The sequence below is a fragment of the Macaca thibetana genome, chromosome 8, assembly GCF_024542745.1.
Source record: "Macaca thibetana thibetana isolate TM-01 chromosome 8, ASM2454274v1, whole genome shotgun sequence".
Taxonomy (NCBI): domain Eukaryota; kingdom Metazoa; phylum Chordata; class Mammalia; order Primates; family Cercopithecidae; genus Macaca; species Macaca thibetana.
In genome coordinates, this window is record NC_065585.1 from 16,512,856 (window position 1) to 16,526,963 (window position 14,108).

The window sequence follows — 14,108 nt, forward strand, 5'->3', positions numbered from 1 at the left end:
GTCCCAGCTACTTAGGAGACTGAGGCAAAAGGATCACTTGAGCCTAGGAGGTTGAGGCTGCAGTGAGCCATGATCACACCACTGGACTCCAGCCTGGCCAACAAAGCAAGACCCTGTTTCAAAATAAGATAACTGAAAAAAAAAATAAGTGAAAATGTGTATTAGGTTCCAACACAATTGGAAAATAATAGCAAAGTTACTGTTGAATAAAAATTAGAAAGATATCCTCCAGGCTTATAGGATTATACTAACTAGGATAGTGCAGTGTTTGGATAGGTAGAAATAAACTAGTGGAAGATGAAGGAGAAACTAAAATGGATTCAATTTATACATGTATGTGCACCCCTGATGTATTGCAGAAATGCCATCAGAGAGTGTTGGGCAAAAGAAGAGTCTTTAAAATAAATGGAGCTGGAACAACAAATTAAAAAACAAACAAAGACTTATTCAAATCCATTGTCTCTAAGAATGTCTTCTCTAATTATCTGATCTGACTAACCTTTCTTCATTTGTGACTGCCCAGCTCCCTGGGCATGTAGCTGTTGTGACATATGTGAAGCTGTGTTCTAATGGTTTGTCAAACCTGGTCAACTCCAAAATACCAAGCCTTTCCATTAACATAGAATTGAAATATAATGTTCTGAGGTAAATTCAAGGGCCTTGTCAATATTTCCAAAAATTTTGGGAAGGTAGGGAGGGGTGTTACATTTTGCTGGTCCCATCACAAGGAAATGTATCAAATTCGATGATAAAAATTTAAAATTTTTCAAAACTTATGCACGCAAACACTCACAGACAAACACGGCGCCACTTGCAGTTGAGAGAAATTTAAACACACATAAAGATGCAGTATTAAATCATAACTGAATAATACGAACACTAGCACCTACTATACTACTGTAATAATTTCACAGCTACCTCCTCTTGCTGTTGTGGTGAGCTTGTGTTGCAGGTATTTGTTCAAAACACCATGTGATGTTAATCATCTCCTTATGATGGCACTATGAGATATGTATCATTATTAGCTCCATTTTACAAATGAGAAAACTGAGACTCAGAAAGTTTGGGTATTTGATTAATTTTAAAATAATCATTAAATGACACAGTCAAGAATTAAACCAAGACAACTTGACTCTGAAGCCTGTGGTTTAACTATTACACTGTACAAATAAATGTGTGTACCAGTTTTATCACATAGAATGGTTGCTAAAATAAATTGGCAAACTCCAGTGTTTCTAAAGACATTACATGAAAGGTCTGTTAGCCCATATCTAATACAGAATAAGTTAATAAAAATCTATAATGGAAACTTAAAATCTCTAAGAAACTAATCAATGCTTTTAATCATTCTCTGACAAATATATTAGTGAATTAAACTCCATATGCATGCTCAGAAGAAAGAAGAAAATTGCTCAAAATGTCATTTTGTCATCTTTTTGCTTAGACACATGAAATCACCTTATTATGATTTACAATGGAGACTTGCAAAGATAAACACAAATCTTCCTTTCCCCGTTTATTTACTGGAGAAGCAGCGATATTCTAGCCTTTTGCTGATTGGGTGGGCACAGTCAATGAGCCAGCTTCTAAAATCTGAATGGTAGTCAGCAAATTACAAGATAGGTTAGCAATTTAGGTAATGTACTTTGGAAATTATAGTATATAATACATGTAACATACAAAATATGTGTTAACCAACTGTGTTATCAGTAAAGCTTAAGCTTTTTGAGATCAAAGACAAGAGAAGAGGAATAAAACTACACACACACACACACACACACACACACACACACACACTAGGCCGAATTCTTGATTTTGATAATGTATGCTACACTGTGGATTTTAAAAGTCCTGTTCAGAAAAATTATCTTGAAATTTCACTGGTGAAAAGTCAGCATAAGGAAGGGTGACAGATGACAGAGCTTTAGTGAAGTACACAAATGAAGAGAAAAAATCATGCAGTTTGGGAGCCTAGATCCTTCTCTGAAAAGTATGAATCTTTCAAAAAGGCATAGCTAGACCTTGAAGATCATCTACACCAACAACCCTCCTTTTTTTCCCAAGATGCAATATGGTACCCATTCAAGGGTTTTATATTGTGTGGAGGCAAAGCAACTTCATCTTGGATGCTAATCCACCATGTTGACTTCTGATCAACTCCAGTTCTGGGAATGTCTCTAAGATTTCTACTTTCACATACTTACTGTAAATCCAGCCCTTAAGTCAAAACAACTTTGATGTTATTATAAACGCATACTTATCATCAACTCTGCCCTTAAGCAAATTCCCTATGGTATATAAGCCCTGGGTCTGTGGGTAACTGGGTGGGGATCCAACATCTTATCCTTCGGCTTTTTGTTTGTAGGTCTTTATTTAATGTTTCTTTCAAAGAAACTGAATGTGTCAGCCTCTTTCTTCAACCTCTCAGTCCCCTGGGCCTTGGGAAGAAGGTGTGCATATCCCTGCCTACTGCAAACACACTAGAATCTCAGTTGTACCATGGTCTACCCTTGTACCTTGTGTAATGATTTTTGTGAACTTTACGCCTCTGGCAGAATTAAGTGGGACATTCAGGAGATATGCACAAAACACCTTAGGTGATGCTATTTCCCTTCTTCATCACTATGGGTGAAAAAAACTAAGACTTCTGTGGTAAGCACTCAACAATGTTGCCTCTTTACTATCTAAAATGTATGTTTCCTTTCAGTCACAGCTCTGGTTTAAAGGAAGCATTTCCACAAAGGGTTATTGCTGTGATCTTCCTGGGCTTATCTTACCTTATCTCTCCAGCTAACATCTGTCCCCTTGATTCAGTGTTCAGTACATTCCTTTCATCCTTTCCATTCCATTGAAATTTTTCTCTTCGACTTCACAAAACAAAACCACCACTCTCAAGCTTCAGATATTTTAAGGGTTTACAATAAAATCATAGCTTATATTTCTAGCATTATCTTCCATAAGCCTTCCTTTCACTTTCAACCCTCCAGTCATAGTAGCCTTTCCCCTACTAAAATATGTCAGATTCTCTCCAACTCCAGGGCCTTTGCACATGCTATTTCTGCTGCCTGGGCTGTATTCATCCTCACTTATTTAATTCCTATTCCCATCCTCAGTTAGTTAATCCATATTACCTTTCAGTTTTCAGTGGTCAAGTCTGCTTATTCTGTTTTCTCATGGGCACCATACACTCCTGTTTTGAAAACATTCCTCATGATCATCACTCTGTACTTTGATCAATGCCTGTCCCAATGGACAATGTGAGCTATAAGGGTGGGGATTCTCTGCTTCTGCTAATCATGGTAGGTACTAAAACTATAGCTGATGTTTTAACTCACCAGTATCTGGGCAAAATGTAGCATTGCACTTCCCTGCACCCTCTAAGTTAGGAAAGGCCATGCAACTTGTTGTGGCCAATGGCAGGTAAGTAGTGATGAGGTATACCACTTCCTGTAGCATGGTCAGTGCAGGAGTCACTGTGTTTATTTCAGTTTTCTACTGCCTATCGTAAATGCCCTAACATTACTCCAAAATCTGATCCCCATCAGCCCTATCGGAACACTATTTAAGAGCTCAGTTACTTCAGCTGTGGCAAAATAGTTATGGCCCAGGTAAACAGAATAAGATAGACTGCACAGTAACAAATTTAGTTAACAGGAAGCAATCCCAAATCTACAGGCACAGAGAAGAATAAGAGAGAAACTTCACCCTAATGAAATTTAGACTTGAGTTTTAGAAGATTTTCCTGGAAAGACTAAGTAGAGTCAAGAGTTAAGGTAAAGTGAAGGCATGAAAAGCAGAATGGTGTGGAATTTAAAAGATGAAGAACTGTAAAAGTTTAATTTAATTACGTACGATCTCTCAAAGACAGATCCACTGCAATCACGAAGAAGAATCACCCTTTTCTACACAGGGCCATTTTTCCACGATGCTACATTGGCCATCACAGAGCACAGTAAATTCATGATGAGATAATGCTGGAAAACAAATGACAGTAAAATCTTTGAAATGTCCATCTGTGTCTGTGGGGAAACGAGCAGCAAACTTATGGAAAAGGAAGCCAGCTAAGGAGATAAGACTTCGACTTGAGAGGCTTTGTGATGATACAAAGATTCCTGGAAGGAGTAACGGGTAAGTCATTGCATCAGATTCAATATGTGTTGTGGAGCGTGTGGAAGGAAAGGTAAAATAGTAAAAAAAAAAAAAAAGATTGCAGCTGAAAAGGTTAACAGATTGTAAATAGAAGTTTTTTGTTTTGTTTTTTAAGCTCTTTAGTGGAGCTTGAAAGTTAAATGTCGGCCGGGCGCGGTGGCTCAAGCCTGTAATCCCAGCACTTTGGGAGGCCGAGGCGGGTGGATCACGAGGTCAGGAGATCGAGACCATCCTGGCTAACATGGTGAAACCCCGTCTCTACTAAAAATACAAAAAAACTAGCCGGGTGTGGTGGCGGGCGCCTGTAGTCCCAGCTACTCGGAGGCTGAGGCAGGAGAATGGCGTGAGCCTGGGAGGCGGAGCTTGCAGTGAGCCGATCGCGCCACTGCACTCCAGCCTGGGTGACACAGCGCGAGACTCCGTCTCAAAAAAAAAAAAAAAAAAAAAAAGAAAGTTAAATGTCATAGGCAATAAAATTAAAAAGCCAACAAAACCTACAAATTCTATAGGGACTGTGTGACCCAAAATGCAAATTATGCTCATGGTTTGCAGACAGCTTGAGTCCATCACAATCACCAGGTAAATGGATTTTAGAGGAGGAACAAAAATCCAAATAGGTACATTGTTAAGTATGGATTTTTCACAATTCAAGGATGCTGTATACATTACTCATCTCATTCCTCCCAAATCTTCACATGCATGAGGTTGTACATGATCTATCTAACCTTACCTTACTTATGTCAGCTAGTGCCATTAACCCACTGAGGCTTCATGATCCAGACACTGTAGCCTTGTTCAGTTCTTCAGATTCATGTTCCCTGCCTTAGAGTTGCACATGTGGTTTCCTCTGCTGAGAATGCTGCACTTCACCCATATCCCTCTGGATTAGTTGTTCTCCTCAGGGGACATTTGAAAATGTCTAGAGGCATTTTTATTTGCCACAGTTGGGCAAAAGTCCCACCGGTATCCAGTAAGTAAAGGCCAGAGATGTTTCTCTTTAAACATACTACAGTGCGCAGAACAAATCCCCACAATAAAGAATTATGCAGTCCCAAGAATCAGTGCCAAGGCTGAGGCACTCTGCTCTATATAACTCATAGTTATCTGTCTTTCAGGTTTCACTTCTCCTGGGACGCCTTCCTTGATCTCCATGATTAGATTAGGAAGTTCAAGTCACCTTACATTTCTACTTTGTAGCAATTATTGCAATTGAAATTAATCAATTTTCTGTTTAAGTATGTATGTAATCCAGTCAAAAGAATAGCTGGAAGGACATAAAGAAAGACATTGTAATTCCAAGAGTTTGGGAGGCCTAGGTGGGTGGATCATGAAGTCAAGAGATCCAGACCATTCTGGCCAACATGGTGAAATCCTGTCTCTACTACAAATACAGAAATTAGCTGGGCGTGGTGTTGTGCCTATAGTCCCAGTTACTGGGGAGGCTGAGGAGCAAGAATTGCTTGAGCCCCAGAGGCGGAGGTTGCAGAGAGCTGAGATCACAGCACTGCACTCTAGCCTAGTGACAGAGCAAGATTCCGTCTACTGGTAACTGAACAGGAAAATGATCAAATTCCAGGGAATAATGGAAACATTTTTATCATTTCCCTTAGTCAGTGCTATCATCTTTCAATGGATTCCCCAGTTCTTCCTTCCTTTACTTTTCTCCTTAAGAATCCAGATTCAGAATGCCCTTGTCACTTACTCCCATTTCATTTTGAGGCTTCTTAAATCCAAGGCCCAAGACGGACATTTCAGTTTGTCCCTGGTCCTCCTGACATGACCCACAAACTCTTTTTAAAAATATTTCGCTAATAACAGTCACAACTTATGGATTGTCGTGGATGTGTTTCCATGGCCCTTAAACTTCCTATTTGAACAGGGATGAGAACAGAAATGAATGAAGTTCCAACAACAGTTCTTGCTGCCACATCCACTGGGAAGAAATAGATAAGATAAATTAGGGAGAAAGAAGAGTTCCTGTACCTGGAAGTCAACACGCATGTTCAATCTTCACTCCCAAGTCCTAAATCCTACCTCACAATTTTCTTGCTTTCTCCCTTCACTCCAAATTACCATAGTACTGCTTTCTTATCTTATTCTATTTGGGCTCCTATACCAAAATATTATAGATTGGGTACTATAAAGAGAAATATATTCTTATAGTTCTGGAGACTGGGAGGTCCAAGATCAAGGTGCCAGCAGATTTACTCTCTGGTGAGGGTCCCAGTTCCTCTTTCATAGATAGCCATCGTTTTCCTTTTCCTTCACATGGTGGAAGGGGTGAGGGATCTTTTGGGGGTCTCCTTTCCAGGGCATTAATCTCTTTTATGAGGGTGTTTCCCTAAAGTCCCACACTAACTAATCACCTCCCAAAAGTCCCACATCCCAAAACTCATGCTGGGGATTCAGTTTCGACATATAAATTTTGGTGGGAACCCAAACCTTCAGGCTATAGCACTTATTCTGAGCCTTATCCTTTCTTATTGCTACATATTTTACTTAGATGAACTTTCTCTAGGCTCCACAGCACAATGTGTCCACTCTATCCCAGCACCTATCATAATATGCTGTAATTGATATTTCTGGTGTTTCTTCCTATGAAATTGTGAGCTCCTGGAGTTGAGGAACCATGTTTTGACTATCTTTACGTACAACATATGAGCAAAATGGCCTTGTTTCTATTCTGAAAGCGCAAATATTTATTAGAGAAACTCACTCTATTTTAAAGCTGAAAGTAATAATCTTACTCATTTGTATTACAGTGAAACTCTGGTACATTTTGAGAAATTCTTTAGTTTTAAATCTCCAAAGACAATGATCTAACTATAGCACTAAAACTTATTTCATTCTTTGAATGAACATTCATAAAATTGGAAAAACAGTTGGTTAAGAAAGATATGGAAAAATACTTAACCTCATGAGTAATCAAATAAATACAACTTTAAAACAATTAAATACAATCTTTAGGTTTTTTTTAAATAAGATGAGACTATCTAGTGTTGGCAAGAGTGTAGTCACATAGCTATTCTTATTCATCTTCAAAGTGAAAATTGCTAAAAAGTCTTCTTAAAGGCAGTTCAGCAGTAAGTACCAACATAACTGAAATACAACTGATATCAACAATAGAAATGGGTTTGTTGTGATTTTCAAAAAGTAATTCCGAAGTATCGCAGCTCTTCCTCATTTCCTTCCTTTCCCATTCCCTCTTCACTTTCCCTTTCCTCTCTTGTAGATGACATCACTAGAAACCAAGAAGATGGTAAGGCCTGGAGGTGGCAGAGCTGAAGAGTTCAGAGAAGGAAGCCTGATGAAGAAATACAATTCTAATGGTAAACCTAGGGAATCAGGAAATCAATTTAACTAAGCCAGCTTCAGTTATGGCTTCTGTACAATCCAGTATTGTAAACCCATTAAATAGAAAGTCATCATAAGAAACCATTGGGAATAGAGGTTAATTAAATACATAATTAGAATCTGGTTTCTCACAAAGTCCTGGGAGAGACTAAAACTAAAAATTTTTCACTTGCACAAAAAGTGGTCATTTGCTTTGCTTTGGGTATTCTAATACCCTCCAAATTTATCTTTTAAAACCCAACATAAGATCATTTTTTAAAAATCATTTTTTATTATTTAATAATTGCTGGAGACAATTCAGAATCTTTCTTACGTTTTACACAGTCATTGCCAGCTACTCTTTATCTCTGTGGCTCTTGATTCAATTCAATTTGGCAGGCATTTATGGAGTGCCTACTGTGTACCAGGCACCATGCTAGGTACAGTATGTAAACATGAGTGTGACACCATCTCTGTTCTTACAGAGTACATGACCCCGCAGAAGAAACAGGCACAAATACAAATGTTGACAGAAAAATAAGATGTATCACAATTGACTTAGATACCAACTCCCACAATGGCACAGAGGAGGAAGCGAGGCAGTGCTCCCTGGAATGACACAAACAAAAATAACAGTATCGGAGCTTGTTCTTGAAGGACTAGTAGTTTACCAAGCAAAATGGAAAACAGAAATTGAGTCCAGGTCTAGATATCAAGAAGCACAAAGAGACCCAGAAAAGACCATGGAGAATTCAAAGACCAGCAACAGGCTTCAAAAGCCTTACGTGAATAGGGCATGCAGGGATTTGTTGGAGGCAAGGGTGGGTTTGAGAGCTGGAGATGAGATTAGTGAACACCATGCCTCTCTCTTGTATTAAAGAGGCCACAGGGACGACAAAGCTCAGTTGTATTCAACAAAGTCCACTCAGGTAGCACCATGAAGGAAGGGATGTAACAGAGACAGGGGAGTAGTGGAATCGGTCAAGAGGGAATTTCAAAGGTCAAAGATGAAAGGATGGCCCGGTGCGGTGGCTCACGCCTGTAATCCCAGCACTTTGGGAGGCTGAGGTGGGCGGATCATGGGGTCAGGAGATAGAGACCATCCTGGTCAACATGGTGAAGCCCCATCTCTACTAAAATACAAAAAATTAGCCGGGCATGGTGGTGTGCGCCTGTAGTCCCAGCTACTCCAGAGCCTGAGGCAGGGGAATCTCTTGAACCTGGGAGGCAGAGATTGCAATGAGCTGAGATCTCGCCACTGCACTCCAGCCTAGAGACAGAGCGACAGTCCGTCGCAAAAAAAAAAAAAAAAAAAGAAAGAAAGAAAGAAAAGAAAGGATGTGGGTCAAAAAGGAGTTTGGCAAGCTGCTTCTATAGCAAATCTTAGGATTTGCTCAGAGAATCTGAGGGTCTGGGTGGAGGGTCTTAGTTTCATTTCATACTTGATATGCATGGACCCTTCTCCTCTCACCCCCAGCACATATGAAGGGGATGGACAGTGTTGGAACAAGATGGTCTTGGATTCAGAAATAAAAGGAGTCAGAAGCTGAAGACCTAAGGGTAACACAAGACGTCCAGGTTCTGAAAGCAGTGCAACTTGGAATTTTTGGAAAGTGAATTGACTTTCTGTCGCTGATTCTTTTTTTTTAGGAAAATAAAAATTATTACTTTTTCTTTAAATGACAAAATTATATATATGTATTATGTACAGCATAATATTTTAAATATATATACATTTTGGAATAAGTAAGTTGAGCTAATTGACATTACTTAATTTTTATTTTTAGTGGTGAGAATGCTTAAACTCTATTCTGTTAGTATTTTTTAAAAATACATATGTTGTTACTAACAATAGTCATCATGTTATACAATAGACCTTTTGAACGTATACCTCTTCTCTAACTGAAAGTTTGTGTCCTTTGACCAACATCTTTCTAACATTCCCCCACCCACACTTCCCCAGTCCCTAGTAACCACCATTCTATGCAATTTCTATGAATTTAACTTCTTTAGATTCTACATATAACTGACATGGCAATATTTGTCTTTCTATGCTTGGCTTATTTCACTTAACAAAATGTCCTCCAGTTCCATCTGTGTTGTTGCAAATAGCAAGATTTCCTTCTTGTTTATGGTTGGAGAGTATTCCCTTGTGTATATATACCACAATTTTTAAAATTTATTCATTCGTTGCTGGACACTTAGGTTGATTCCACATCTTGGCTACTGTAATGCTGCAGTGAAAGTGCAGGCATCTCTTTGGACATACTGATTTCATTTCCTTTGTAATATACGCCCAATAGTAGGGTTGCTGGATCATATGGTGGCCCTATTTTTAACTTTTCGAGGAATCCCGTAACTGATTCTAAGTTAGTAGGGTAAAATTAAGAACAGGTGTTTAATTTGTGTTCCTACAGAGATGTTTCTAGTAGTATGATTGTCACATGCAGCTTCTGGGGTCCGTGAAAGCACAGTTATAAGAGCTTGGGCATCAGCATCAGGCAATGAGAATCTCATTCCTGCTTCTTCCCTCACCAACTGTGTCATTTCCAGCATGCTATCTAACCTGTGTGAACCTCAGTTTTCTCCTCTATAAAATGGAGACGTGCATTAATTAAGTGTTGTTGAAGGCACAAATGTATAGCATTCATGAAGGTCTTAGTCTTCTACTTGGCATGTGGTATGCAATAAATGTTGACTGGTTGATTTGGCCCACAAGTATTACAGTTCCTGATACTTGGAAAACTGATGTTTACCTTTTCAGTAGCTCTGATACCCATAGTTGATCCCCCTGATCCCCTGAATCCACAGTGATCCAATGAGAGAAATCAGACAAAGATGTTTATCTCCACTTTTACAAATAAGGAGGCGGGCTTAGGGGGCTACACAGAAATTCCAAAAGTTGCACAGTGAATACAGAATAAAACTGAGAATAGATTCCAAGTATTTAGACTAAGTTTTAATTGCCTTATAATGTATCGCCCATCCTTTGATATTTGTCTTCTTCCACAAATATTATTGAGTTTCTGTGATGAGCTGATCCCTGTGGTGAATAGAGTATTCCATGTCCTGAGAGTGGAGGCTTAAGTATCTCACAATCCTGCGCTTCAAATCTTGCCCTCCTCCCATTTTATGATAAGAAATGTGTTGTATTCAACTCTCTCAGTGGAAACTAGTAGAGATCATGGCACAAAGTAAGTGCTCGTTAAATAGTCAATGAGATTATTGATCAACGGATTATTCTAATACAATCTGTTCTATGACAACTGTCTCTAGAATCGCAGGTACTGAGCAGAAGGAGGAAGCTTTTCTCTGCAGTGCCCCATAGGTGTGCAGTAATGCATCGGCTTTGAAGACAAATAGACCAGTTTTAAATCCCAGCACTGTGTGACTTTGGGCAGCATGAAACTCAGTGAACTTGATCTGGAATAAACTTTATTTGAAGTTCATTCGGAACTTCAATGTCTTTATCTGGAAAATGCAGCCAATAACACTTGCCTGGCAAACTTGTTTTGAGAATTAAATGAGTTTGCCAGTTGAAAGTGCCTAGGTTAGTAAGCTGTCACGTAGGAAGTGCCAGATCAATGGTAGTGATTATTACTTGTGCAAGGTACAAGAGGTGGCATCAACTTGAGATTCACAAATATACTAGGTATATAGTGGGACCATCACCCTAACCTGAATTATGGCTGGAATATCCCATTGGGTTAAGCCACACTCTGAACACAGGGTTCCTTCTCAGATTGAGAAACCCTTTGTGAGCGTTCTCTTCACCACTGTACATGGGGAGGTAGGGACAAGTGCTGGCCTTCCACCACTGCTTCCTCTCACCTGGGGGGGTGGCTGAGTCATGCTGACTTGCACCCAGTACAGCTTGTGCCTGTGTCATTACAGTGCAGAGGTCTGCAGGCGCCACCAAAGTGAGTTCTGGCTTTTTATCCTCCTTGTTACAAAGGCCAGAGTCACACATACAACAGAAATGTAAACAAATTTTCCAAGCCTCTATTTGTTCTCAAATTGGTCAATGTTTCCTGTCCTACTGCCCCCGAATTCCAACCCTCCACTCTAAACCTCAAAGACTAAAAATGCAAATAAGTGAAATCTTCAATAGTTATTGATTTGAAGAGAAACTTTGAGCTTGAAACCTTGAATTTTTTTTTTTTAGATTATTTGTAACACTTTAAGTAAAAACTTGGACAACAATTTAATTTCTGCCTATTTTTGAAAATGTTCATAGAATAATTGAACCCAGAAATATGAAGGATTAAAACCTAGAAATCCAATAAATAAAAAATGGAAACAATCTTAATGATAAATAAGAGGAAAATAATCAACTAAAATTGTGAAATTGTGACACTTATATATTGTAATATTATCCCTAAAACAATGCTAGTTTTAGTGACATTAGAAAAATGTTTAAAATATAATGTTTAAAACAAAGACAGAAAACTCTGCATACAGCAGGATTCCAATTGTTAAATATGTTTAAAATGTACCAAGACTACTTCTATATATGATTATAATCATTATTATTTTTACCTGTTCTTTATGCATATCCACCTTTATACAACAAATGCTTAAAATCACATATATTCAAAAATGTTTGAAAAATGTAATAGTATAACTAATTTTCAATCGTCTTTGCCCTTGAAAGGGAGTTCTAAGACCAATCACTTCAGTAAGAACTTAACTAGTAAACACTTGTCTCTCATGAAGTTCTAGTCATTCTCATTGACATGAACAAGTTAAAGACTGGGCAACAAATGTGTTCATGAAGAGTCAAGTGCTGTCTGAGTTGCCGAATTTCTGGAGAACAGTATTGTATGGAATAAAATGAAAATAAAATCCTGGATTGAGAGTTAGGAAATCAAAGTGTTAATACTAGCTGTGCCACTAAATGGCTGTAGAGCTGGACTAGCTTACTTCCCCTCTTTGTTTTTGACTTGTTTCATTTGTAAAATGAGAAAAAATCATTCCTTCACTCATTCATTTATTCACTGCTTTAAGAAATGTTTCTCAAGGTTATCTTGTAGCTTGAGTACTGTTGTAGACACTGAGAACAGATCAGTGGAAAAAAACAAATGTAGCTCTTACCTTCAGAGAACTTATGGTCCAGTGGGGAAGACAAACCATGGATTACTAAGTAAGTATGTGTAATAGTGTCAGGTGCTGTGAAGGAAAATGAAGCCAGGTAAGGAGAAAGAGAGCAGCCTGCAAGGTCCCTAAGGAGGTGATTTGTAAGTAGATAACTGAGTGAAACATAGAAGCAAATCTTGCTGCAATCCAGAGGGGAGGGTGTCCCAAGCAGAGGGAACAGACTATGCAATATATGGGAAATGGAAGTGTGGCTGGAGTCGACACATTCAGGCAGAGAGTGAAGAAAATGAAAGTCAATTCTTTTCCCCTGCCGTTTAACCAAATAGAATCCATGGGAGAGCCTGTCAGCAGGCTCAAAATGCTCCCGGTGCACGTGAGCTCTAAAGTCCAAGGCCTTCACACAGGGAGTGCATTACAGGAACTTCATCAGTTCTGCCGTGATGCTTTGAAGGCCCGCTGTGCAACTATTAGCTGATCACATTTAACAAACAGTGACGCAGTCACCAGGCATGTTTGTGCCCAAGCAGGTGATGATTTTCTCTCCACTGACTCCAGTCAAGGACTTTTCGCTTCCAGGTTTCAGGCTCCAGGTGACGTTGGGCACAGAGGGTCAGGAGGAAAGTGAACAGGTCACGCACCGAGCAGGTGACATGATCAGTGCTCAGCTCACATTTCAAAGAGCCCACTTTTCCTCCTATGTGTCAAGCACACAGTTACTTTGAATGCTGCAGAGTAGGATGATTCATCAATTTCCAAACCCTTGAGAAAGGAATCATTGTTTAGATATTTTAAATGTTTTCCTACCCCTTACAGAGGTAGCTATAGCTCAGGAAGATGAACTGAAATGAAGGTAAGAACAAAAAAAGAAGCAATTGGTCTCATCTATAATTATAAGCCTTATCATTTATTGTGCACTAATAGTCGCATTTCCAAGCAGACATTATTAATTAGTGAAATAACGAGGCAATTTGCATTCACCCTGATTCAGAAAAATTCAAACTTCTTCAACCGACCAAACATAGGTAACTCAGACTAATTGCTTTTTGCTTTTTTATTAGATGGGGAAACTGAGGCATAGAAATGGAATAGATCATGAAATGAAGTAAAGTAAAAGAAGTTTTAGTCAAAGCTTCATAGAAATCAGATTTTCATCAAGGATGAAAGTGAATTGGGATTATTTGTAGAGATGTATTAGAGTAGAAGAAGGTTAATCACTTTCTGATTAGGTTAACCTCTGAGTATCACCATCAGCTTTGACAGGTTATTTAAGCTCTCTGAGTCAGTTTCTCTTCCCATAAAATGGAGCTGTCAATACTCGTCTGATATGCATGATTGTTCTGCAGAATAAATGATAAACCTGTGTGCTTGCAAAACAAAAGTGGGTTGTCATGTGAATGGATAGATATTGCCCAGAGCCCAGAAGAAACACCATTTCAGGAGCGGGGTGGGGAGGAGGCTCTGCATTAACCTAGAGTGTGTTGGGCTACATAGTTCTGGAAGAACTTCTATCCAGCAATCTGGGACCACAC

At 39.0% G+C, this 14,108-nt stretch overlaps 1 long non-coding RNA gene across 1 annotated transcript; it reads right to left on the bottom strand.

The window, feature by feature from the left end:
- Window positions 1–1,559: 1,559 nt before the first annotated feature.
- Window positions 1,560–13,244, bottom strand: LOC126960626 (uncharacterized). The gene is made up of 3 exons (XR_007728084.1): window positions 12,577–13,244; window positions 3,853–3,974; window positions 1,560–1,593 (listed from the first exon to the last, which is right to left on the bottom strand). It is a non-coding gene; the product is annotated as an uncharacterized LOC126960626 (long non-coding RNA).
- Window positions 13,245–14,108: the final 864 nt, after the last annotated feature.